Source organism: Myiozetetes cayanensis, unplaced genomic scaffold (genome assembly GCF_022539395.1).
Source record: "Myiozetetes cayanensis isolate MyiCay16 unplaced genomic scaffold, myiCay2020 scf3, whole genome shotgun sequence".
NCBI classification, from domain to species: domain Eukaryota; kingdom Metazoa; phylum Chordata; class Aves; order Passeriformes; family Tyrannidae; genus Myiozetetes; species Myiozetetes cayanensis.
The window spans coordinates 50741084-50767481 of record NW_026087521.1 but is presented as its reverse complement, the minus strand read 5'-3'; the positions used below and the strand labels follow the sequence as shown (position 1 = coordinate 50767481).

The 26398-nt window shown below is 43.9% G+C and overlaps 2 protein-coding genes across 2 annotated transcripts in view; one reads left to right on the top strand and one right to left on the bottom strand.

The window, feature by feature from the left end:
* CACNA1I (calcium voltage-gated channel subunit alpha1 I) overlaps window positions 1–26398 on the top strand; it is a 173296-nt gene that overhangs the window by 24683 nt on the left and 122215 nt on the right.
* The window catches only part of RPL3 (ribosomal protein L3), a 263879-nt gene that overhangs the window by 189349 nt on the left and 48132 nt on the right, over window positions 1–26398 (bottom strand). The window lies entirely within an intron of this gene.

Below are 26398 nucleotides of genomic sequence, written 5' to 3'. Positions count from 1 at the left end.
TTGTGGGTGATTCTGGCAGGCTCTGCTTTGTCCATGTTTGAGATTCAGGCCAGGCCTTGAAAGTGTTTGTCGTAAGTGAATTACGCTAAAAAAGACAGGCTTATAGGAATGCACCAGTAATAATATATTGCCTTTGGTACCACCTGATGTTCAGTGCCACTGGCCAAGTGTGATATTTCTTAATGAGGAATGTTTTTTCCCCTCAAGGCAATTTTTTACTTGCTTTTTTATTTCCCTGTGGCTCCTTTCTGATTAATTTCCTAGGTGGCATGGAGTCCTTCCTGGCTTTGGAGTTTGCTCCTCTCTTATCTGTACTTGTTGACCCATTGTTAAGCAGCCTCTGTGCTAGCAACTGATCTTATCTTCCCATCTAGAGCCCTCTCTGGAAGTAGGATTTTAGTGAGTAGAGGAGGCCCTAGATAGTAGCCCACTTGATTTATGCAGGAAATGCTTTTGGAGACAGCAGTCTTCTCACTGTTTTCTTGTAGCATTTTGTTCATTCCATGCTACAACCTCTCCATTTCCACTTTTTTCATAGGTTGACCCTGCTGTCTTTCCCTACATGGACAGACTCCTTATAATATATGTTTTCTTCTTTGCTGGGTACTGGGTAATGTCTTTCCTTCCTTTCCTGCCCATTGGGATTTCTGAAGTTGCACAGTTCATATGAGGGCCACACAAACAAACAGAACCAAAGAAATGGAAGACGTGGTTTCCACTGCTACATGCGGTGGTAGCATGGTTACATACCCATCCAAATGGAGATAAATTAGCAGCTGCTATGGGAGAAAGAAAACTGCTTTGAATATGCTCAGTAGGGACTTTGTTACGACTCAATTCAGTCTCTCATTCCAGTACCCTTCCCCAGATTTTTGTCTTGTCTCTGTCCCCCAGACCTCGAATTAGAGTTTCATTGAGGGATAAGAAGATTATTACAATGGGAAAAGTTGAAGCCAGCTTTCAAGAACCTTCAGAGTGGAGGGATGGCATGAGAGAGCAACCTGGAGAGTAGGCTGGGTGAGGCTAATGGAAGGGCAGGTAATCAGGGTATGGGAGGTGAGAGTTTGGATGGGAAGAAACTAGCTAAGAAGGCAAAGGCTGGGGTAGTGAGCCTGAGTGGAGGCAGGCTGGCAGGGCTGGAAGGCTCGGTTTGCAGTGAGGAGGAGTGAGATGGAAGCATCTCATGTAGTGGGGTGAAGTCATGTTCCCACCTGGAGCCTGCATGCTTTGCATTGCTGCCTATTTCTGTTTCCCTGCTGTCAGCAAACTCCTGTAAGGCCCACTGGCTAAATAGGTGTCACATCACTGTCTTCGCTGAATACCATCCTTCCCTGTGGGTGCAGGGATTCTGTGGAAAAAACCACCCAAAACCTGATCACATGAGCATGCAATGCAAGGTTGTGTTGGGAGGGAGAAACTGAGATTCCACATTCATCCTTAATTCTGTCCTTATTTCTTGGATTGAGTCGTATCAAAGTCCCTACTGAGCATATTCAAAGCAGTTTTCTTTCTCCCATAGCAGCTGCTAATTTATCTCCATTTGGATGGGTTGTTAGAGGATGAGTGAAAGAGGCCTAGGGTTACCCTGCTGCCCAGTGTGAAAGCAGTGTTTAGAGCATCCAGCAATAAGTGCTACCCAAAAAAACCAACTCTTGAATACTTACGCACAGACGAAGGTTGTTTTGTTTTGGTTTGTTTGTTTTTTGTTTTGTTTTGGTTTGGTTTTTGCAACTGTTGAACTTCAACTTAGTTTTTCACCATAGCAGTCATACCTGCTCTGTGAGGTTCAGCTCAAACTGCCAGTCAGATGAAGCTCTAAGCAAATGAGACTAGTTGTTGAAAGGAAGTAGAGTTTGTGGTAGGATTAATTAAAATTAGTGTTATCAGTGTAGCTGCATGCAGCTTTCCACCATATAGGTCAGTTCTCAGCTGAAGCCTCAAGTTTCCCCTACAGTGCAATAATTAACTCTTAATGTAGGTACTTTGAAAAAACATTCCTTCCCCAGAGAACCATAACACAGGATTTTTTTCAAGTCACAGAATTAATTGTATCCCTCCACAGTATCTTTGAGGTGCTGTTATTTCTTTAAAATGCATTTACAGCATATTGTGATATGTCACACATCCTTTAAATATCCAATAGCTTTTTAACTTTTAAAAATCTATTTCACACTTAGTGGCATGTCTGTAATGCATTTTTCTGGAATGTGTGGCAGATGTCTGGGGAAACTGTGTTTTCTCCCATATGGGGGTTATTTTACTGCAAAATGAAAGAGGGTTGACACTTCATTTGATTTTCCTGAGCTGTCACATTAGGGATTCTCTGTCTGGGTGTGAGACATGAATCCAGATCATACGTAGACTGCACAAGGCAAGATGTGCTGCCTTCCCTGGGTAAAGGGGAACTTCCCATGGAAGAACATCCTCTGAGGACTGCAAAGGGGGAAACCAGGCCAGGGAGGTCTGCTCTAGGATATCCTGATCCATGGGACTTTGCAGCATGCTCTGGAGATACAGAAATAGCATTAAGTGTGTACTTGGATCTTCCTCTGTGAGGAGGAAGAAGGTGGCAGTTTTGAGGTTACTCAAAGCTTCAAGGAACTCCTGACACTTGTGACCCAGGTTCCTGAGCTAGTACTTCAGGGTTGTGTGTTGCTGGATGTGACTCCTAGGGAGGAGTCATAAATGCCAGGGCTGCAGTCATTTTAGATGTGTAAGGCTACCATTGCTTGGTTGTGGTTTAGGGACAGACAGAAGGGAACATGTCATCTCTGCATTGGCCAAAAAATATGTGTTTGCAGGGGCCTGATCTCTGTTTTGAGTCCTCTTCTACTCTACCCTGTTGGAATGCAGCTTTTTGTCCCCTTTTCTTTGTGCAATGGTGGATCATATCCCTGTATTTTCTTTCTCCTGTTTCCAGATGGAGCACTGTGCTTGAGGCAGGCCCCTCTGTTATTTCCCCTGCAACATCAGAAGAGAGGCAGGGGATGGAGTCAAGCAGAGGAACTGCTGCAAGCTCCTGCAACTAATGCCTCTGCCAACATCTCCCCTTTGCTGAGACAGATGTAGTGGGGATAAATACCAGGTGTCTCTTGAAGAGTAGTTAGATGCATCAGCAGTCCCTATTTTGTCCTGTTGGGACAGAAGAGTGTTTCTTCCAGCTTTACATTTTAAAAGATTGCCTGTGGCACTTGGCCCACCCCTCTTGCGCTCAACCTGGGAGATACACTCCTCATTTTCTGTGCAATAAAAGTGCCCAAGGCTTATTTGGCTGTGGTAGCAGCCAGAGTGTCCTCACTGCTGGTATGTGTGGGCACAGGCATGCTGCTGTCAAGGCATTTCTGGGCAGTCTCTTAGAGACTGAGGAGCATAGCCCTGGGGGAAGCTGTCACTGAGGGCCTTGAGAGGGGAAAACAGGAAGGTGCTGGACATCACTTGAAATAAAGATGTCAGCTTCTGCGTGGAGGTGAGGGGATTGGTGGCTGAATGACCTGGGATGTCCTCCACAGGACTGAGGATGCCTGTGATCCCATCAGTGGAAGCAAAGGTGACAGGTTAGACAGTTCTAGCAGGAGAGCACAAAAGTGATTGTTTCCTTTGCCAGCCACTTGACTTCTCTGGGTACTACTCGAGTGCGATTAAGTTGATTAATGTCATGCACTTGAGGCTTTGTCTTGTACCTATGGTATTTCCCATTCTTGTTTGTGTGCTTGAAGGATTTCCTCATCCATTGCTGTGACACCTCTCCCCACTGGATGAAGGATTATTCTTTTCTGGTGATTAACATTTTCATGGGTCTCGGGTAGCTTTTTAGGAACATAAGGAGACATTCCCAATAGACAATCTGATGCAAAGTCTTTACTTAATGGATTTAGTAGCTACACCTGGGATTATTTCATCCTCACTGAATGACCTCTTCTGAGACCCTGCTGCTTCCCCCTAACAGCACTGAAGCTTTGTATTTATAGGCTTATCTCTGCACCTCTTCCCTACCAACTATGCTGCTTATGTTTGGTGCCCTCGGGCACTTAGCTACATACTTGTGCTTGGAAACTGTTTGCATGCCTCATGCACTGTCAGAAGATTGTTAGGTCTTAGTCTTTCCCCCTCACCCACAACCTGTGCACGCTGAGATGCATCTCCAACTCTCATGGAGACCGTGTGGCTCTCAGCAGAACTGTGTGCAAGCAGCAGTAAGATCATCAAAGTGCACTGAGAACTGGGCAGAGAAAAGTACAGGAATTCTTACTGCAATGTATGTATTGCTTTTATACTATTAAGTCTTATACTGATATACATACACTATAAAGATATTTGACTAATAGTGATACAGTTACTACATAATAAATCATCTGAGTTCTTTATTACTCAAATTAATTTATATGCATCTGTATAAATCAGAGGTGTACTCACCATTCCTTTGCCATCCCTGAAAGATACAGGAGGATTAGAAGACATTTGCATTGATGAGACTTAAATAAATATTTGACCTACTGGTGAGTTCCACTACAACTATTCCTGGGAGAGACTTGTACCTTCCCCTGTGCATCTGTCTGGGTCATGCCAGAGGGATATAGGGAAATGAGGGACCCCTTTCACTAGTGTTTAAAATGCTGAGGGGACTGAAAAGCTTTTGACAGGAAGCTGATGTTTTAAACTTGTTGTTACTGTTCAAGTTGTAGAGGGAAGAGTGGATGAGACAAGAGGTCATGGTGGAGGAAATCTAGAGGGCTGCTGTATTTTGAGGCATGGGGAGAGTAATGCCTGAAATGAATCAGACAGTTAAAATCAATGAGCTCCCAAATGTCATTCAAGTGTGTTGGAATTCCAGTGTAAATCACCTCCTGGCTCTTTATTAGGCACCTGCCTGTGGGCTGACATATCCAGGCAACCAGTGAGAGTTGGGAGATATGATTTGGTTGAAAAATTAGATGCATTACCTGGACTGAAGTTCATACCCAGGAAAGGGGCTGATAATGAGAGCCTCGTTTTGACAGAGGTGGGCATGAGGCTGCCCCTACCTGCTGGCTGCATGCAAGGTGGATTAAGTCTTCAAAGATGCTGGTGTCATTGTAGGCAAATGCTCAAGTGTTTGACTCATGTGCTGTGGTTAATAAACTGGCACCACTCCACTGAGTTCTGTTTGTTAACCCAAGTTCAGGGCCTCTTGGGTTTCTCAAAGCAGAGTGTAAATTTTAGAAGAGAGAACAAGCTCTCTCTTGCAAGACTCTGGCCACCTTCCTTGTTTAGGTCAGGCAGAACATACTATAAAAAACCAACCTTTTTAATGTTTTTGTGCTTCTGTTTGAACCAGACGCTTACTGAAAGAAGATGAAATGTAAGCTGGAAAGTTGAGTTTGAATTTTGGCTTCACTTGGCTTGTGCTTTGTTCAGATTAATTCTCCTTTCCCCCAAACGCTCATACCTCCCACTCCATCCCCCAGACAGGGAGGCAGCTGTTGGGTTGTCGTTTCTCTCTCTTTCATGAAGGCCCAGTGGGAAGAGGAGACAAAGCAGAACATCATCTGCCTTCTCCTCTGGCAGGCGGGGAGATGAGCTCCCAGAGGAGCCTGTGCCTCGCTGCTCCCTGTGCATTGGTGGGATGTTGCTCTGTGGGGATGCTCATGCAGCAGGTCTTGCTGGAGGGAAAGAGGAGGAGGGTGCATGAGAGGAGGAGATAGCAAGTCCGAGTGTTGTGAAGATTTTCAGTTAGGGTACTTCACTGGTCCTCTGTGTATCTGTCTATCTGAGGGAGAACTGCTAGGGAAGACCTCCTGGGATGGCCAGGCAGGCTGGAGCATGGAGACAGTGTGGGAAAGAGGACCTGGGGGATGGGAGGAAGAAGTGTGTTAGTGCTCCTAGGAGCTGGTATGTCTGCAAAGCTGATGTGTTGCCATGGTGTGCTTGGCAATGAAGCTCCCTTGTTGCTTCTTTAATTCCATTCAGGCAAAGAAGAATGGTGAGGAGATTAAAAACAATGCAGAGCAAAGGCACTCTATCTTCTACTGCAGTGTGTCCTCCTTGGCTTCTGCACTCTCCACCACCTCGGGTTCTCTACAGCTCACTATCCCACATGGATTGGGTCAAACAACTTCCCTGGTACCTGCTGCCCTAGGCAAATATATTGCTTTCCCATGCTTTGGGAACCTGGGAGAACATCTGCCACAACTTATCCATAAACAACAAAGCAGAGTGAGAAGGGACCTTTCTGGGAAGCCAGGAGTGTGGGTGCAACACTGGAGGCAGCAGAACTAATGCCAATACTCCCGCTAAGGTAAACAGGAGCAGAACTGTGTTGGTGGAGGTCTGGTATTACTTAGTTCCCTCTTCATTTGTTACTGATTATGTCAATGGTCCTGTAGTGGAAACGTCAAAAGATCCTTGACTACAATATATTATAGGTAACATGGCATAGAGAGATTGGTAGCAAGGAAAAGACACAGGATGCCACCTTAACCTTGTCCATCTTGCTTAGCTCTGTTTCTCCTCTATAAGCTTTTCTCACCATCATCCACCTCACATTGCTTTGTGACCTCCTATCTGCTGGTGTCTTTGCTGTCCCTGCCTCGGACCCTCAGCTGGGTAAGTCACGTTGTCTTCCATTGCAGAGTGCTGGCAACCAGCCCCATCAAATCTCACTGCCTTCACCCCTTGCCTTTCAACATTTTGTTCATTCTAGTCCCTCTGATTGAGGCCCAGTGTCTCACCCTACTATGTGCCATGGTCTTTTTGTCTCTGAGTTGCTGTGGTGCAGGACTCCCTGTGCCAGAATGGCCCTTATTTGCCTGTGCCTGCTCTCATCCTCCATGTGCAAAAGCGCTTCCTTCTTTCACTCCCCTTGTTTTGATGGGGAGACCATTGGGTCACTATTTTCTCAGTATCAGCTGGGGGAGAGACAGTAATTTCTAAGGAAGAAACAGTGGTGATAGAGGAAGAAGCTGCTGCTGTTCCTCTGCATGGGAGTGACCATCCTGTGGTTCATGAGCAGTTCAGGTGAGGTGGGTTCCCTTCAGTAGCATGGAGCTACCTCAGGGGCACCTGAATGAGCCCAACCCCTGCTCTAGCAGGAAGCAGCTCCAAATTGGTGAAGAAACAACCATGTTTCTCAGAGTACAGCATGTTGAGTCTCTCATTGATTTAATAAGCTGTTGCTTTTTCATGGAGAGGTTCCCTGTCCATGCCAGGTCCCCTTTCACGTTAACCAAAAATACTTCTGTTTTAGCCAAAGGCACTTTCAGTGAAAAGAGACCTTTCACCTTTGTACTGTCAGGGCTCAGTGACACTTTTGCTTGGTAAAATCTGGACTCGAGTCTTGTTAAATTGACATCCTCCAGTGGAGCCCTCTTTGGTGAGCCCTGCTACCATTTTGCCCCAGGCTGTCTTTGACCTCTGTCCCCCTTTCAGCTCTGTGGTGTCCTCAGGCCTCCATGCAGCTTTGCCAATGGGTCACCCTACTTCCAAGAGGGCTACCAGGCTTCTTGTGCTCACACTTGACTACTGATGGATTAATGGGTGTCTGAAGTGGGGGTTATTAATCCTAACCTCAGGCAATGTCTCATTAAGAAGAAAAATAAAACTGAAAATTTATAGAAGAGGAAATGAAGAGGCTTAAAACCAAAGAAAAGGGAATTGTGAGGAAGAAGCAGGACTGTGAGGAAGAAATGCACTTTGGGGCTTGATTTCTCTGGAGGCAGAGTAGAGAGAAGGGAAAATGAGAGGCTTAATAAGTAAGAGAGGACAGAGGTGAGTTGAGAGGAAGGAGGGTCAAAGGAACCCTCATCTAGGCACTCTACTGTGGGCCTGCTGAGATTGCAGTATGAAGGCTGCATGAAATATTTAAGATGCTCCATCAACAACTTCTCAGTTGTGGTAAGATGTTGGGTGGGAGAGGACAAGAAAAATTAGGCTGATTAATAAGAAATAAAAAAACTATGTTCTGACAACATGCAGCTGTTTTCTTTACATCTCTCCTCTTATTTCTGGGGCCCTAGGCAATGTGATGTAGTGAGCAGCAATCATGCAGGCAGAGGAGGGAAGGGGGCTGGAACTAGGTGATCTTTAAGGTCCTTTCCATCTCAAGTCATTCTATGATCTTAGTTTCTCCAGAGGTGAGATACTGTATAGTTATGCCGGACATAAGGACAGCTTTCTTCAACCTCTAAAGCTTTATTTTGCTTTTGCTTTTTATTTCCTCACTTTCTTCCTCTTTTCCCCATTCCCCAAACTAACAGCATCTGTCAGTCAGTAACCAGTTTCAGACTAGTTGGGTCTTGCTCCCCTCTTCCTACTGCTGGGGTAGGATGCAGCCCTGTCCCCTTTAGGCACAAATGTGTCTTCTTCCTCCACATTGCTTTGCTGAAGCTGGGAACACCAGGTGGGGTGTCACCTCTCAGGCCCTTTTCTTCCCCCAGTCAGTGCCTGGTCCCTTTGACATCTGCTCTCAGGAGTGGGATGACTTGACCTGTGTCCAGTTCAGTGAAACTTTGAGCTCAGTTGAGGTGATGCAGGAGCAGAATCTACAAGGATTGATCTACAAGATCTGCCCTTGTCCCACGTTGACTGGCAGCGGCAAAGCTCTTGAAGTGTAATGGATGTCACTGAGTGTCTAAGGATCCAGGCAATAGCAGAGCCCAGGAGAAGTCAGAAAGTTCAACTGTCTCAGCTCAGTGAGTGTTGGACCAATGTGTACTAACCTAGATATGAATGCCATATCTGCCTAGATATGGATACCACTCTCACGTGCAATACCACAACCCTTTGCTTCTCTTGCTTCCCTCCACGCGAGCAGCAGAGAGGCATTGCCTTCAGACTGGATATGTGTAATCACCATGACCTAGTTTGGGAACTAATTCTAGAAGGGAGAGAAAACCATGCCTATTAAGTTAACAAATACAATAGGTAACCATACTCCCTCACCAGTTCTTTCCCACTGCCCAATCCACTGTTAACCAAAGCCTGATCTAAATTACTAAGTAAATTTACATTAAAATTCTCAACACCTGTAGCAACTACTGTTTTTAAATGTAGAAAAGAAATCAGGACTTAATTCTGAATCTTTTAGCTCTGGAAACCTCATTCAGAGGTGACATTCTTTTGTGGTCTTCCTGTGTGTGCCCTGCTGACTGTTTGCTGCCTCCCCTTCCCGGTGAACCATGCTTGATATTTTCTAAGATAATGTTTCTAAGGTATTGTCTGTTCTTCCTGCTGACCCAACTGAGGTCTGCAGTTGCCAGGATAGCAAGTGCAGGTTGGGGGTTTTTTTGAGGGGGGCAAGAATGGAAGGAAGGATAAGAAGTACGTTTGACATGGTTCACGAAGCAAGTGAGCTTGGGAGTGGTGTCCAGGTTTTCTTGATTCCTCTCTGTCTGGCATCAGAAAATATCACAAGACACAGACAAATATTACTGTATGTAAAAGCAGAATGTGCTACAGGGTTATACCAGCGTGAGTTAATGAAAGTGAAGGAATGAACAAAAAGCAAATGTTATCTCAGATGACAAAATAACAGGCTTTCATAATGAACTAGCATCCCTCCCTAGGATTGATGGCATCCAGTAAGCCTGAGCTGTTCTTTTCCACCCTTTGGTATTCACAGATAGAAAATGCTCAGAAAACCTTTTGAGTTTCTTTCCCCATCATTTTTATAATGGATGCCAGGTACTGAAAAGTGTGGTTAAGGCTATTGATAAAACATCCACAGTACAAGAGAGCAGCATGTCATCCAATTTCTTCCAATGATGTGAAACATGGATCTGCATTTACAAGAACAATATGGCAGTTCACATCTGAGTAGATTACGCATGGGAAGCCTGCATGTTGATACTGTCTTTCTATAATCTTGTATCAAGATTGAGATCAAGCATTACCTTAGCTCTCCTCAAGTGTTGTTGTTCTCTGACTGTTCTCATTCCTCCCTCATTTGGAGGAATCCATGAAGGAGGAGTGAAAAATAAAGAAACCTGATTTGGCTCAGGAAGACCTCAAGCTGAGAGCGATTGGCAGCTGGAAGAGTGCTTAAGGGAAGTATTGTGTCTGCTCATCCCATTTTTACACACTTCACTGGGCAGCTGTGTTGTAGCCCAGTCTGGACAGATGTTTGGTCCAACTTGAGATGCTCATTTCTATTTGTTCTATTCCTCTGACTTTTTTTTTTTTTTTTTTTTTAAATATCCTTTCTGTTTAATCCTTATTGCCTTCCTCTTTCTTTCAAGGTACTTACCCTTTTGATGGGTGTTCCCTTTTAGCGGGGGCATGGGATATCCAGCTCTGGAGGGAACAGGAGCTACTCTACTCAACACCTTTTGGTGGGGATTTCTGACGATCCGTAATTGTTGGGGTGGGGTTGGAGTCTACTGTCTCAGCGCCTGCTGGTGAACACCGTCTCCAGGTTTACCTGCTGACTAGAGCACTGAAGGAGCAGGCTCGCAAAATGTCCCTGCCCAGACCCTGTAGTGTCCCTTTCTCTCTCTTTCCTGCTAAAAGCAGATCAGGAGTAACAGCTCCCCCAGAGGAGAGAGGTGAATACGGGTTCTGACTCTCCACTTCTGTGAAAACAGATGCAACACAGAGATGAGCTGTTTGCTTTGATAGGATGGGATGCATCCCTAGGGGGAGATTACCTCCCTTGGTTGGACAGGTTAGCCTGGCTCTGGTTAACCTGGACACGCTCGATTCTACTTCATGGTTTGCTTTATGTTCATCTTCCCCCTCTCCTCCTTCTGTGTGTATGAGCCTTTGGTGTAAAAATTTAATTACAATGACCTTTTCCTTCCAGGCCGTGATAATGACAGTCCTTGGTTACAAAGAAAGATCTAGACCAACTTACTGACTAGTTGGAGGTTCAGACATGTCTTGAAGTTCATTTGAGGACAAACCTGTAGTACAGCAGTCAAGTACACAGGCAATTCAACAGCCTGAGGCTGCAGAAGGATGCACTGGCTGGGCAGAAGTTTTCATTTCACTGCACAAAGGCTCAGACCTATTGCATTACTCTTGTGTTTCCCGTTTGTGGCTTCAAACCAAATCTGCACTGTTTTCTGCACTTTCACAACAGCTCAAGCTCCCACAGGTTGAAGTTCAGATTTAGTCATAACACTAGTATTTGTCAGCAAGAGGTGCAGGTGATTTAAAAGGAACTGGTTTTGTTTCTGCTATTGACTGGGTATTGGTGTGAGAAAAACACTTTTTATTTCTCACTTCTTTTAAAATCTTATAATATATATAAATTCAAACTTAGTTAAGTGTTATTTTATATTAAATACTCCTCCTGCCCTGACAGCCCTATGTTTCTTTTATAAAGGCTTAGCTGAGGGGGCTGTTCCCATGCCTGTTTCTTTAGACTCAGTATAGTATGTGGTTTTAAGACCTAGTAAGCAATTTTTCTAAAGCCATGCTTAATTTCTGAGACTACACCAAGTAAGTTACTGAAAGAATGAAGTAGTCTGGAAGGAAAGCACAGGAATGAATGAACACAAGCTTCGGTGGGCATCCAAGAAACAACCTTGTAAAGGACAGAGGATCATGCAAGAGTGGTAGTTTAACTTCTTAATGAAAAGTGTGAGAAAATATTATTTGCCTGGGTACAGTCTGCTTTCAACCTCTGGAGGATGGTCCATGTTCACAGGTGTTATAATGATAGTAACACAGCCTAATGCTAATGGAAACAAAGATGATCAAGGCTTTGGAGGAGTGGATCGTCAGTGGACCCACCCCAACTTCTTAATAAAAGCACCCTGTGCATCTAAATAGGTAGAAAGGGAAAATGAGAAAGTGTTTGGAAACAGCTGATGTTAGCAGTTTTGGAGGAATTTAGGGTGGGTGGAGGCAGGACAGATGTTGAAGGGAGAGATTGATTAGAGTTGGTTAAAAATGCCTAATTTTCCTAAAAGGTTATTTAAAGAAAATGACAGTTTGTAAAAATTCTCTCTAGCGCTGGGCTAAATTTCAGAAGGTTAAAACGACTGTTCAGCAGATGTTGAGAACACTGAGGGAGTTCGGGAGGTGGTTCACTTGCCAGTGGGTGGCGCAGCCTGATGGGCAGTGGGGTAGGGGTACTGTTGACTTATGTATTTAGCATCTGTCTGAGCTCTCCCTTGTGGGTATTCCTGTCTGGGCAGAAGGTAAGTTGACTGTATGAGAGAGCCCTGATTAGAAGAGGAGGAAGGATGGATACTCTGTTCCTCGGAGGGAGGTTTGTAGGCAGAGCACTCAGGTGTATGTGCAACATTACCTTGAAGTCTCTCATAGTAGAATATAAATGTATTTGCCTTCTTCCCAAATCACTCTCTCCATCTGTTCTATGTTTTAGGCACCTTGGTTCTTATCTAATGTTTTATCATCTTGATAGCTCTTACCTTATTAAGTATGTCTGCTTCTATCTCTCTAATCTCTTCATATCACCTCCCCAGGGTGCTCTCTCCTTTGTCTCTTACTGTTCTCAGTGAATCCTTTACCTGATGGTATTTTTTTCCCACCCCTCACTGATGCACTGCAACCTCAGTTGACATTTCTGCTTTCCCTTGGAGCAGTGGTGAGGAAGGACTGTTTGGGTACTGGAAAGGAATATACTTCAAAGTATACAGTGTGCAGCTGTAGTACCCTGGGGAGCTGGACATCTGGTATGTCCTGGGTTGGGAACTGACCCCTCCAGGCTTCCAGTGTAACTGAAGTCAGCTCTGACCTTTGGTGGCATAGACAAAACAGACATGAAAACCTCCAGTCTGTGTTCATGCAAGGAAGGAATTTATGTGAGTAAAAAGCTTCCCACAAAGGGGCAGGTGATGCCCAGAAGTGTTGCAGTAGTGACCCTTTTGCTCCTGCACTAGCTGTCCCTAGGCATCTCCTCTTCCAGGTGCTGGTGCACAAGAATAGTTTGAGTGGCAGCCAAGGGACAAGGAAACACTATAAGTCCAACAGAGAGAGGGCTTGATGATGAGAGCAGAAGTCAAGGCAACCTGGAATCAGCAGAGGTTAAAGCTTTCTTGAGCCTGGGGACAGATCCATGTTTCCTAAGTGGAGTGACCAGGAACTGACCAGAGGAATATGAAGCTGGCAGGAGGGCAGCTGATGATGGTGTTGCTCTGTAAAATGGTTTGCTATCCACCTTCAGCAGGGTTGGCTTGTCTGAGCAGAGAGCCTCACCTCAGAGGCAGAGAGCAGTCAGAGAGCCCTAGATGTCTCCAGCCTCAACAGACTTCTTCTGCGTGGGCACCCATCAGGAGAACTGCTAACAAGAACTGCTTGTATAGAAAAGGGCTTGTGGTTGGCTCCAACCTCACTGTGGAACATCTACAGACTTGATACTGTGTGTGCCCTCAGCACCCTGCCATTACAATGGCTTGTGAGCTCGGGTGAGCACTGTGCTGGTAGACCCGAGTCACTTCAGACAGCCTGATCCCCTGGGAACAGGTTTATTTGGCTGAAAGTTGATTTCTCAAATTCAGACAGGCCTGTCATGGGGGGAGAGATGTGGAGTCAAGCTAAGGAAATAAATCTGTTCCGTGAGCTGTCTAGTTGCTGATATCCAAGGCATGTGAGTTGGATGGCCCATGGAGGTGCCTGTACCGCATCAATGATTAGAAAGGGAGACTGATTTAGCAACTCAAACTGCATCCCTACCTTCTTGTGGGCCTCCCTGTCTAGTGGCTGAAGGGACATGAGGGGAATCTGAATCAGTGTGTGTGTGGGAGCTATCTGCCATTATCTGTGCTGAACGTGTATCATTTGGCTGTTATCCTGCTTTGCAGCAGGCAGCTCTGCTCTCCTGAACTGCAAACAGTCATATTGCATCCCCCTGTGCACATCAGCAATGGTATCCTGTCCTCATGGGGTGCTCTCATCAGGGATGAGACTGGCATTTTGAGCACTGGCATCTGGGTGCTTTGTTCCCTGGTGTTGGTTTCTATTAGGTGGTGGGGCTGTCAGCAGAGTAGCATGTGTGAACACATGGCTGCTCCTCAGGCATAGGGATGTGAGGAACTCTGACTCCTGAGCTCTTTCTGCTGCTGCCTTTTCTCTGCCTTCACTCCCCAGATCCTCTCTATTCTTTGCCTTGGCAGGAAGAGGTGTCCCAGTATGCTCAAGGCTTGAAAAAATGCAAGAAAAATTGGAAGTGTTTCAGCTTTTTTGTACACGTTTCAATTTTTCCTTGCAGTTTACAGTGCTAGACGCACTGGATCTTATTACATAAAGATGTTGTTTCTTGTCATTAATCCAAGGCATGGTGGCTGTTGGCACTTTCCTTCTAATTTGCTGTTCTCCGTGGTGAATAGCTATCTCATGGCACATACAGACTCACTCTACTTTATCCCTATTGAGAGTATTTACTCCTTAACTCTAGGATCAAGGAAAATGTCCTTTCCTTTTTTGCTTTGTTTTATCCTCCTACTTTTATTCACGATATAAAAAATAACTCTGTCTGAAGCAATAGCAGCCCAGCAAAACCTGGACTACTCTTTGTGTACTGCTTTTACTTTTTGTGGAGCAAGACTTTCAAGGTTTGCCCATTCAACTCAGGCAAGGGTTGCAGTGCTAAATTCTGGGTCCACTGGATTTGAATATTGGACCTATGGACTCGGTTTTGTCTGGAAATGCCACTTTAAAATGCCATGAAGATGGTTTTCCAGAGAAAGAAAACAACTACTGGTGCTCAGCTGTTCATTCTCTTATGACTTACTAGAATATGTCAGTATTAATGTTTCAACATTTCTTTGTTTTTGCCTAAATCAGGATGCAGAAAGCATCATCATTACAGCTTTTCTATGCACAAGCATGGTCTTTCAGTCAAGGATCCGACTAGTGCATGAGCTGTTGTTGTGGTTTAACCCCAGCTGGCAACTAAGTACCAGGCAGCTGCTTGCTCCCTCTCCCCCACCAACCCAGAGTGATGGGGAGGACAATCAGGGAGGAGAGAGGTAGAATCTGCGGGTTGAGAAAGTAAAATATGATAATAATACTAATATTATTAATTATCATAGTAACAATAATTGTAATGAGAAGGAGAGAGAGGATTAACACCTGAAAGAAGCAAGCGATGTACAATACTACAGCTCACCACCTGCTGATGGATGCCCAGCCTGTCCCTGACCAGCTCCTGACCAACTCCCTGCAGTTTATATGTTGGGCATGATCTTCTGTGGTATGGAATGTCCCTTTGGCCAGTCGGTCAGTTATCCTGGCCATGTTCCCTCCTGGTGTCTTGTGAAGCTTCTCACTGGCAGAGCAAGAGAAACCCTAAGTCAAGGACTTTTCCCTAAGACACCACCTAGCAACAGCTTCAACATCTGTGTTATCAACGCGATTCTCATGCTAAATCCAAAACAGCACTGTACCATCTACTAGGAAGAAAATTAACTCTATTCCAGCCAAAACAAAGGACAGCTGTCCTGCAGTGAAAGTTTAAGGCTAAAATCATCCAAATTCTTCCCTTACTTTCCCCTGAGGTAAACCTCCTGCTTCTGGTCTTCTCTGTACTTCTTGCTCATTTGAAAATAAGGAAGATTGTGCGTCACCACCTGGGGAAGAAGCTGAGACAAAGGGGAGGATGGAAATATGAGAAACAGTTGCAGAACCAAGTCTTCCACTGTTCACAAGTGTAGAATTAAGTTGGTCAGTGTCTTTTCTCACCTGTTCACAAACTGTATTTTTTCCCATCAGTCTCTTGCTTCTGTCAGGTGCTTAAAGGATGGTGTTCCCTTAATGAGCAGCCAGATAACACTTTGTTTTCCTGTGTTTGTTCAATGCGTGGCTCTGGTCCTTATTGACAACATACTGTTTGTCCTGCTCTGAAGGTGGGATTATTGATTTCCTCATAGTCTTTTTTTTTTTTTTTTTTTTTTTTTAATCACAGTAGTATCTGACTGCTCATCACTATAGAACCCAAGTGGTTCACAAACGTTAATTTATCTTTACAACACTCCTGGGAAGAAAGAGCTTTTCTTGGCTCCCTGCTTTTACAGAGAGGGGATGGCAATGGTCACAGCTGAAATCAGTAATTTTGAAATCCTAATTAGAGATACATGGGACTAAGTATTTTCAGAGTCTGTGGAGTGTAGCACTTGCTGTGTTCAAGGTGTTGAGTCTTCAGATGCAGAAATGGGTTGTCAGACATCCGTCTGACAAGCTGGACTTGGGATTTCTGGTCTGCAGTGCATAATGAAAATAACAGAAGTAGTGGCCACGTGCTAAAGTGACTTATTTTAGAATCATAGAATCATTAAGGTTGGAAGAGACCTCCAAGGTCATCAAGTCCAACTTCTGACTGAACAGTACCATGTCATCTACACTATAGCACTAAGTGCTATGTCCAGTTACTTCTCAAACACTTGCAGAGATGGTGGCTCCACCACTTCTCTTGGCAGCCCATCCTAATGCTTAATCACCCTTGCAGTGAAAAAAATTCTTCCTGATGTCCAACTTGAACCTCCTCTGGTTCACCTTGAGGCCATTTTCCTTTGTCCTGTCACTGGTTGCCTGAAAGAAGAGACTGACCCCTGCCTGGCCAGACCCTCCTTTCAGGTGGTTTTAACTCTTGTTAAACTGTGTTAAACTCTTGCCAGTTTTGTAAGCAGGGAAATATGGACCCTGATTTTCCCCTATGGGAAGTACTTGGGAAATATGAGAATGTTCTGATATGGTAAGTTTCCCATGGGAGAAATGGTTCCTCTGAGGGAACCTCATTTTTGTCTAGCTACATGTTTGACTTTCTTACTACTTTGTCTTGGGTATTTCAGATAAATATTAGTTATTTACTCTTTTGTACCTTTGTATTTTGATCTTTCAGAGAGCTTCTCATCAAAACTGTCCTTCAATAGAAAGTTGTTTTCTCAATTTCATGGAAGCTTTGCCGTGGAAAGTGTCTCATTTTCACATAGAAGGATTACTTGGGGCAACAAGCCTAACACCACCAGGCCTGCGATGCTTGCTCTAAGCCCTGAGTATCCAGTTACTGCAGTACGTTCTGCCTTATTATAACAGAGTAGGTCAACTGTAAAGTATGACAGCAGCCAGACACCTGTTCTTATGATGCCTGGCTGTCAAAATTTGCTGCTTCTGGTTGCCAAAATAGCTGCCCTGCTTTACAAAAGGGGTATGAACCGGGAGTCCAATGTAGAGAGTAAAGTTTGAATGCTAAGCAAGTGGATAAGAGCCCCACAGGGCAACATTTCAAACTTCAAACAGATTATCTTTTTTTCTGTAATCGGTATTTTAATTTAATGCCAAAAGTACAGATTTTTCTGTGAGGAGGTGGGGAAATGTTTTTCTGACCTGCTGTCCTCTGCAGTATGTAATTGCATAGCTCTTGCAGGGCTAGCAGCTTTACTTTGTGACTTCCAACTGTAATTGTTTCATCTTAGCCATACTGGCTGATTGTCTAAATGATGGTTATATATACTATAGTAAAATTTTGGTTTATTTTGCCTCTCTCCCAGCTGCACTTGCACATTTGGTTTTTGCTTAGATTTGGATAACTGATGTCTTGTGGGGGATAAATGTACTTGTTTTTCTCCTTGTTGGCATCTGTGATAGGAAATCTAATCTTTCCATTGGTGTCTTTCTAGGATCCAGCAGAGATGGGCATAGGTCTTTATTGTCAATTTTAACTTCTTTTAGTCATGTATATTTGCTGTGCAGTGGGATGTCTGGTTCTCTGTGAGCATCTTGATGAAGAGGTATAAGGGTGAAATGAGTGTTTTAGTGTAATTCTAAAACTTCACAATCGAGAATTGCGCTCCTGTGTTTGCATTTGCAGAAAACTATCTATTGTGCTATTTGTGCTTTTCTTCCCATTGCAAAATTAAACCATTGTTACCTGCATTTTTTTTTCCCAAGGCAGTAGTGACCACACCAAATTTGAGCAAGTGTCATCTTTCTTAGTGTTGCTGGAGTAATTGGTCTTGTTAAGAGAACATTCCCCTCACTGATTTCTTCCCTCAGTGGCAAATGCCATCCCAATTTGCTTCTGCTGCAAGCCATCTTTGGGAAACTGCTAATTGCTGCTTATATGAAACAAGGGTTCTCTTTGTCATTCAACTTGAAAGGCTGCACATCTGGATGTGGAGAGACAACTATTTTCCTAAGGCTGTGACTTTGCCATCTTTTGGATGTAGCCACAAATTCTGTTTGACTGCACTTTGAACTGGCCTTACATGTGGCACTGAAATAAAGCCATAAAGCATGTTGAGCGCTATGCTGGGTTCAGTGCCATGCCGGTGTGGTCACAGCTTCCTGCTGGTTCTGGCCACAAGTGTGGGGTCTGCACTGCTTGCCAGGCATGGTGTGAGCATCACATCTGTATGAAACTTCTCAAGAGTTGAGCAAGAACAAGACTAGGAGAGGTTTTGGTCCTCACAAAGCTGTGAAAACAGGCTTCTGCAAGTGCTGTTGGTTCTGAGAAATGTAACACGTGTACAAGTAACAAACCCTAAAATCCACCTTATGCTTTGGAGAAGGCAGGTGCAACTTTTGTTCCTTGGTTTTAATGGTGCTGGTTTTCAAGACTTTTCACTGAAGTTGCTTGGAGGAGAAACTTCCTTTCAGATAGCAAGTTTTCTAATAAAAGCAGAGATGGCCGGTTGTAACACTTGGATGAGAACTGCAAGTCCAAGCATTGCTGTGAAAGTGTTCTCGCTCCTTCTGTGGGAGAAGTTGATCTGCTGTGACCTGCATATTGAAGGATGTCACTGTGGAGCAATGCTGGCATGGTGTGCTCAGTTCTTTCTAAAATCACAGAATGCTTTGGCTTGGAAGGGACCTTCCTTGAAGCTCATCTAGTTCCAACACCCTTGTCATGTGCAGAAACACCTTGCAGTAGGCCAGGTTACTCAGAGTCCTGCCCAACCTGACCTTCAACACTTTTAGGGATGGGGTATTCACCACTTCTCTGGACAACCTATTCCAGTGTCTCAACACCCTGATAGTACAGATTTTCTTCCTAATATCTAATCTAAATCTATCCTTTTCCAGTGTAAAGCCACTCCCTCTTGTTCGATCACTACATACCGTTGTAAAAAGTCCCTCCCCAGCTTTCTTCAAAACCCCCTTTTGCATACTGAAAGGCTACAATAAGATCTCCTCAGAGCCTTCTCTTTTCTAGGCTGAACAACCCCAGATCTTCCAGTCTGTCTTCACAGGAGAGGTGCTCCAGCCCCCTGATCATCTTTGTGCCCCTCCTCTGGACTCACTCCATCAGGTCTATGTTCTTATGTTGGGGACCCCAGAGCTGAACACAGAACTCCAGGTGGGGTCTTATGAGAGCAGAGTAGAGGAGGAAAATCTGTTTCCTCAACCTGAGTTTTCCCAGTTTGTATTCTACCTGGAAATAAGGGGAAACTTTTTGCTACCTCCCGTGCATGACTACATAGTCATTTTTAGAAAAGCAAAGTGGATTTGATGGTGAAACAAACTCCATCATCTTTTCAGCTTTGGCATTGTATATTGTAGTCTAGGTGCTGCTCCAAAGCATGCTCTTAAGAGGAGCTCACAGCCATCTGTTTGATATTTATGAGATTTGTAATTTTAGATCAGGGAATTTATTATTCTTTATTAAAAGGTAGGCATAAAATAAACCAAGCTAAAGGGCATACAGCCTTTCAAAAGGTTTTCGTCTAGTTAAAGCTTTCTCTCTCTCTTCTATATAATACCATGTTTGAAAGCAAGATTACAAAACACCTGGATGTAGCTTCTGTTGGCTCTGTGTAGAGATTGCAATCTAAGTGTAACTGGCTGCTCTTGAGGGGGCAAAATGCCTTCTGAACCTTTTTTTTGGGGGGGGGGGGCAGAAGGGGAATTGCTGGCATTGCAGCTGACTTATTTAAATTACAGTTTACAGTTGGCCTGTTGTTCAGTGTGTTTAACTGTTCTACGCCCCCCAAAACAGCTGCTGGAGGCAAGCAATGTTCCGGCACTTTCCTGAAGTGGTTTTACTGCTTAATAGCAGATTTGCATTGTTTTTCATTAAATCTGTATCACACTTACAAATCTTTGTGGATACATTTAGGTTGTTATGTTATTATTATGGCTGTTTCCCCGTAGCTTTTATTTGTTAATTGGTTGTTGGTTTTTTTGGTTGTTTCTTTTTTTTTTTTTTTTTAATGCCACTACAAGTCAAATTCTCTACAAAAGGGGGATGATCCAGGGCTTGGCAGTTGCTTGGCTTCTAGATAGACATAGGTAAAAAATCCTCTGTAGTATTTGCCTGTATTTCATCAAGAGCTTATGCGCGTGCAAGTTTGTCCTTAGCTGGGCTCTTGAAATGAAGATGAATTGTCATTTATGTGCAGAGATGAACTGTTTGCCCTGCAGAGAACAACACTAACAAATGTCCATATTGTTTTCTGAACCAAGATAGTGATGTATCTGTAATCTCTGGCAGATGTGAAATGTATGCTTAAAGCTTTACATACAAATATTTGTCCATTCGTATTAGTTTTTCTGTGCATGTGACCATGAAATAGGACTGCTTTCATTTATACATGCGCATTGTACACAAATATATCATGTGAAATATGCATTTCTTCACTTAGTTTTTTTGCATGCATTAGCACAGCTGTGATCAGCCCATAGCTTAAGATTTGACATGTGGGTTACTTGAGTTGAACACAAGGCAAGACTTAAAACCTGTATGTGACTACTGCAGCACAAAAGCACATGCAGGTATGCTGAGGTTCTCTGCATTTAGTGACGCACGTGAGTTTTTATCCTGTTTTTCCCAACAATCCTCTCCCCCACAAGTGAAGGTTCAAGACCTCTTGGGACCAGAAAAGTTCATCCCTCTGTAGTTTGAAGATAAATGGATAAGTGATAAGTGAAGTATGCTAAGCTAAAGCCGCTGAGATTTGTTACTGTAGCAGAATACTTTGTGTGTGACCTTTATCTGAAAGGGTGGGTTTGAGAGACCTTAGAAAGGTCACTCAGGAAAGCTGTCTTTGGAAACCTGTGATATGGTTTGGACTTGTGCTGTGGGGTGGCTTGCTGAAAGCTGCTTCATCCCAGGATTCTCAACGTTGAAGTGCAGATGCTTTTTTCTATTATTATAGTGCTTTTAATACATTTACTAGTTAATGCATGTGTATTTGCAGCAAAGCTTGTCTGTAGAGTGCTCTTCACCACTTGTTATGTCACGTTGCTCATGGCAGAATCTAGCAGAAATGGAATAACATGGGGAGAATTAGACCGTGTTCTCTAATTGTTCCTTTAATGGATTACCCTAATTAGAAATGCATTACTTAATAATTAAAATGCACTAATTTGTAATTCTGTAATGATCTAAGTAGTTAGTCTTTGCAAGACCTGAAGAGGAGATTTGAAACCAGGTAGAGAGCTCTTCCACAACATCTGAACACGCACACCGTAGTTAATTTAAGCTTAATCCTTCCTTTTTGCCAAAATGCTTGTATGTACCTGCATATATAATCTCCTGTGTCTTTTACAAACCTGGCTTTTCTCTTCAGCAGTGGGTTTTCTCAGGCAATGTTCATAGTTTGTGGCTTTATATAAATCCCATGTATCACTGGATAACCATTCTTAACGTGGCCTTTCAGTAACAGCCATAGGCTCTGGTTTTATAGGAAACTTTACTTTTTATACAAATCTCCAGACTACTATGGTTTTTGCATATTGGGTTAAATCCAGATTTTACCTCTTCTCCTTAAGGAAAGTGTCTGGGTGTTTGCACCATCTGTCTCTTGAACTCTTGAACCTCCTTTTGACAGAGGAGCAGAGGTCTCAAAGCAAAGCTATTACAGGGAGGCCATGTAGACTTAAAAGACCATACAAAGGCCTCTGCAGCAGAAATCCTGCTGTGTGCACTCACTGTTTATCAAATATCAGGGATTCCACGTGGCTGTTCAGCCTTAACACGTGCATTCAAGGGAGACCCCGCTCCCCGTAGGGCCCCTGCCTGTGCATTGGGAATTTGCTACTTGTCTGGATTCATGTTGAGTCCTGTCAACAGACAGAAATCCTCACTCCTCAGTTGCCCATGCACCTTGGAAGATGAATATTTGGCCACAGTGGAGATGAGATTTTCTTCCAGTTTATTTTTTAAAACTATTTTTCCTGAGTGCTCTGCCTCTGAAATGGTTCTGACAGCTGACATCCAACCTGAAGGTTGCTTCTGCCTCCTCTTCCTCCTGCTTGGAGTTTATTTTCCTGTCCCATCTGAATGACTCACCAGTGATTATTCTCCATCTTAATGCAGATCATGATGGGAGAGCAACTTGACAGAGGAGCTCTGTTTTTCTCTGTAGGGCCTTGAATACAGCCATGCTATACCAGAAGACACTTGCAGCCTATCTCCCTGTGTGTGGCATTGCAGTGAGGCAGGCCTTCAGCTACAATATATTAATCTGTGTGCACTGTATGGAGAGCTGTCACTAAGTGCCACTGTTGTTTTTTATTTCTTTTTTCTTTTAGAGCAGGGTGGAAATAGTTATTTGCTCTTGTATTTCAAGTCCTGAATTATCAGCATAGCTTGCCTTAGATTTTTGTGCATTTTCCTTAGCTATGCTATTTATTTTCTAGGATTAATCCTGCCCAGAACACCAGCACCTGGCATAACAAGATAGAGCTCTGTCTCTTTTCAGCTACAGCTGCAATCATAAAATCATAGAATATCATGAGTTGGAAGGGACCCACAAGGATCATCCAAGTCCAACTCCTGAAACAGTTTGTGCTGATCACTGCAGTTAACAAAAGATGTAGATCATTGTCCCAGTGTTGCTGAAGCACGCAGGAGGCTTTGTCTTTAGCTGTGATGTAACTTTGAAAAAGCATTTCTTGTGTGCAAGTGCTGATGACATAATTGACTAAATGTGAAGTGTTTTCTGGCTTTTATTTTCTTGTTTATGTAAGGCTTGTTATAGCTGCAGCAGAGGCATCAGAGGATCTTTCTTGGCAGTGATGAGGTGTGGAGTTGGCTCTTTGTACTTCTGGTCTGAGGATCTGTGATTATTGCTTTAGTTTTCTGCATCTCTCAGCCCTGGGGATTTCTGTCTTTTTTTCCAGTGATGTCACCTGGAATAGCTGCTTCTGCTGTCTCAAGTCTAAATTTGCATTTAATTGTAAAATTAATTTGCATTTCACAGAATCTGAAAAATCTCTCTGGCTTGGGTTAAGGTTAAATCAGCTTTTCACATGAGTCTGCTTGCTCAGTCCTTTTGTATTCTGTGTATGAGCCTAATCTTTTCACTAAAGAACCATATTTCCTCAAACAGATCTATTTAAGCTTGAAGTCTGTCATATGCGTCTACTGATTCATCTTTCCATTGGCGAAGATTAAAGGAGGAAGGTTCTACACCAGTAACTCTCTTGCACAGAAGAGGTTCCTTGCCTTGGCATCTGTCTGTGCCCTGTGCTTTGTTTTCTGCCATCCTCCCCTTCATCAAAAGGGGATGTGTGCCTGCTATGCTTGGAGCCTGATGCAAGGAGAAATTGCATTCCTTGCCCTTAAAGGCTGCAGAGAAAGAGCCACTGCCTCCATCCCAATTTCATATTGCTCCCTGAAATGCCATGTCTGCTGTGATTCCCTTCGGGGTTTGTGGTGTAGCGAGGATACTGTCTTGCTGTCTCTTTCCTTTGTCTGTGCAGCACCTGGCATATAGGCCCTGACTAGACTGGGGCATGGAACCACTGCAGTTGTGCAAACAATCAGTAGCATCAATTGCAAGCCCTGAGCCAACAGAGGAACATGTTGGAGCCAGCTGGCTGGGCAGAGGAAAGCTTTTTGTGACAAGAAGTATCTAGAAACTGCGAGTCCACCCCGAGTACCATCAGCACAGATTTTGTGATGCTATCAGTTTTCTTTTAACTTTGTGCAGGCTCTTGGCACTTCTGACCTGTGGCATAGGAGGAACTAATTTGTTTCAGCCTGCTCATAGTCTTTGCTGTCCCCAAAACTGGTGCTCTCCCTTCCTTGTGTCAAGGTGTCTCCAAATTAGGTCTGCAGCTGTTGCAGAGCAAGCCCAGGGCTGTAGGGAGGGTGCTGGTCTCTTGATGCCAGATGGTCTCCATATGGAATGGGCTCCTCTAGCCTCACATCACCTCTGCCTAGACCTCACTGCTGGCCTGTCACTGGCTGCAGGTCTCTCCCTGCTTCCACCTCCCATGTCACTGAGTAAGGATATGTACCAGACCTGGCACACATTGCCATTGCACCATGTGACTACCTGATGGCATCCAGTGGTACTGCGGAGACCTGCCCAGAGCAGCCAAAATGGTTTAAAATATCCGGGTGAGACCATTTGCTTTCTTACAGAAAACATGTCCTCTCCCTTCTTCTCTTTTTTTACTCCCCGCTTTTTTTTGCTTCACAGTTGTTTGCATTTTTCCCCTTTCAGACTGTCTCCTCTTTTTGAAAGGAGTTAAAAAACCTGACCTTGTAAAACCTTTGCTCATAATTGACAGAGCTGCTTTGACAAAGGCACAGAGGATGAGCCTGACTGAAGGGGGGAAAAACAAATGCTGTTCCTGATCATCTGAAAAACAAAATTATTTCTTTTTTCTTCTTTTAATAAGTCTGTGTGAAACGAAAAGAGGAAAAGGTAAAACAGAAGAGTTTAAATTCTGCACCAGGGAAGATCTTGGTGTGTTCAGTCCCTGTGCACAGTGTATAATTAAACCCAAAATAGAGCAGTGAACTGAGGGAGGGAGGTGGGCTACAAGACCAAGCAGAGAGGGGGCAGGGTTACTCACTTCAGAAGCACTATCTAAAAATAAGTTTCCATTTCTTTCCTGCTTAATTTGATAAATGGGCTTGGTCTCATTTAATCCCATTTCTGGTTTACTCTCATTTTCGTCTGCTCGCATTCTCTCTGCTATATCACCATAACCACTTTTGGGAAGCATACTGGGACATGATGTCCCCAGCTGAGGCTGGATCTGCTGTGCCAAAGATGCATGTGCAGTGAAGGAGACCGGTGACTCTGTCTGGGGAGCACTGTGGGGTGTGGGCTGCAGGAACTCAATCTGTGTTGACTAAGCTTGTAGCTTTCTTTAATTTGTCTTTTAATTAACCCAGACTGGAGTCTTTTTTTCTTGGTCCAAATATATCTCAATAACTTTTCTTCCATCCACTGCATCCCCATGACTTTTCACCAGCCCTAAGTACTCTTTTTTTTTTTTCCTGTGTCTTGTTTAGCTTTAATTTCTCTTCACTTTCTTTTCCCTTTTTCCCCCTCTTTGTTCTTTTTGCACATCTTCCTGCTTCTTCTGTCTCTTTTTCTTCCCATTAATGCTCTCTGTTGCTTTGTTTTTCTCTCATTGCATTGCATTTTTCTAGGGCATCACACTTATAATATAGCCACAAGGTAAAGGCCAATGGGCTCGCTAAGGAAACTGCTTTGCAAGAAAGTGAGAAATTCAGGTTAATTGGATGCAATCAGGTCAAAATTTAGTTAATCTTTGAGTGGGTGGGTGTGTTAGCACAAGGCTGTGTATGCATGCCTGGTCTGGGGGCTGATCCAGGCATATTCGTTTCCAACTTTGTATGAATATGCACATTCCCTTGGAGACTGGAAGAGTGACGTGCATCTGGGGAAAACTACAGGAATACAAAAGTGACATCTCTTCATGTCATAGCAGAGAAATTTCTTCCTTCTCTGGCAAGAAAACAAGGCTGTCAAATCCTAGAGTAAGGGGAGCGGTAGAGCTGTAACCTAATAAACAAGAGTGAAAGATCAAATGGAACATCTGTCCTCAGGAAAGGATGCTCTGTGTGGAGGACAGAGGGACATTGCTGTGTGAAGGGTGAAGGTAGGGAAGATTCCCTCAGATATCTCTATTGATTTTGTGTGTGTGATTAAGGAACAGGTTTAATTTTTCAAAGCTGTCCCACTTTATTCAGCTGTTGAGATGTCCTTTGTACTTGAATGTCAGGAATAGGATTGGAATGTTGAGGAAAATGGTGCTGTAGTTTTGAGGGGCAAAAAAAAAAAATTATTTCATCCTTCAGGAAGGGTCCTTGGGAGGTCCCTCAGGAGCCCAATCTGCTCAAAGCAAGGCCAGCATTGAACTTGGGCCAGGCTGCTCAGGGCATTGTCCAGTTGGATTCTGAAAACCTGAAAGTACAGAGTCTGCACCACCCCTCTGGGCAATGACTACTATAGCTGCACTACCTACATATGGAAAACTCTTTGCTTCTGTTTGATTTGAAGACTCTTGTTTCTTTTTCTCCTGTTATGTATTGCAGTAAAGAGCCTGGCTGCCTCTCCTTTAGTGTACTGGATATAGGGCTATTAGGTCCCTCAGACCTTCTCTCTAGGCTGAACATGCCCTTGTCTCTCGGCCTCTCCTTGCAGGGCAGGTCCTTCAGACCCTTGAGCATCTTGGTGGCCCCATGCTGAACCCGATCCAGTTTATCAACATCTTTCTAAGAGATCCAAAGCTGAGACAAGTATCCATG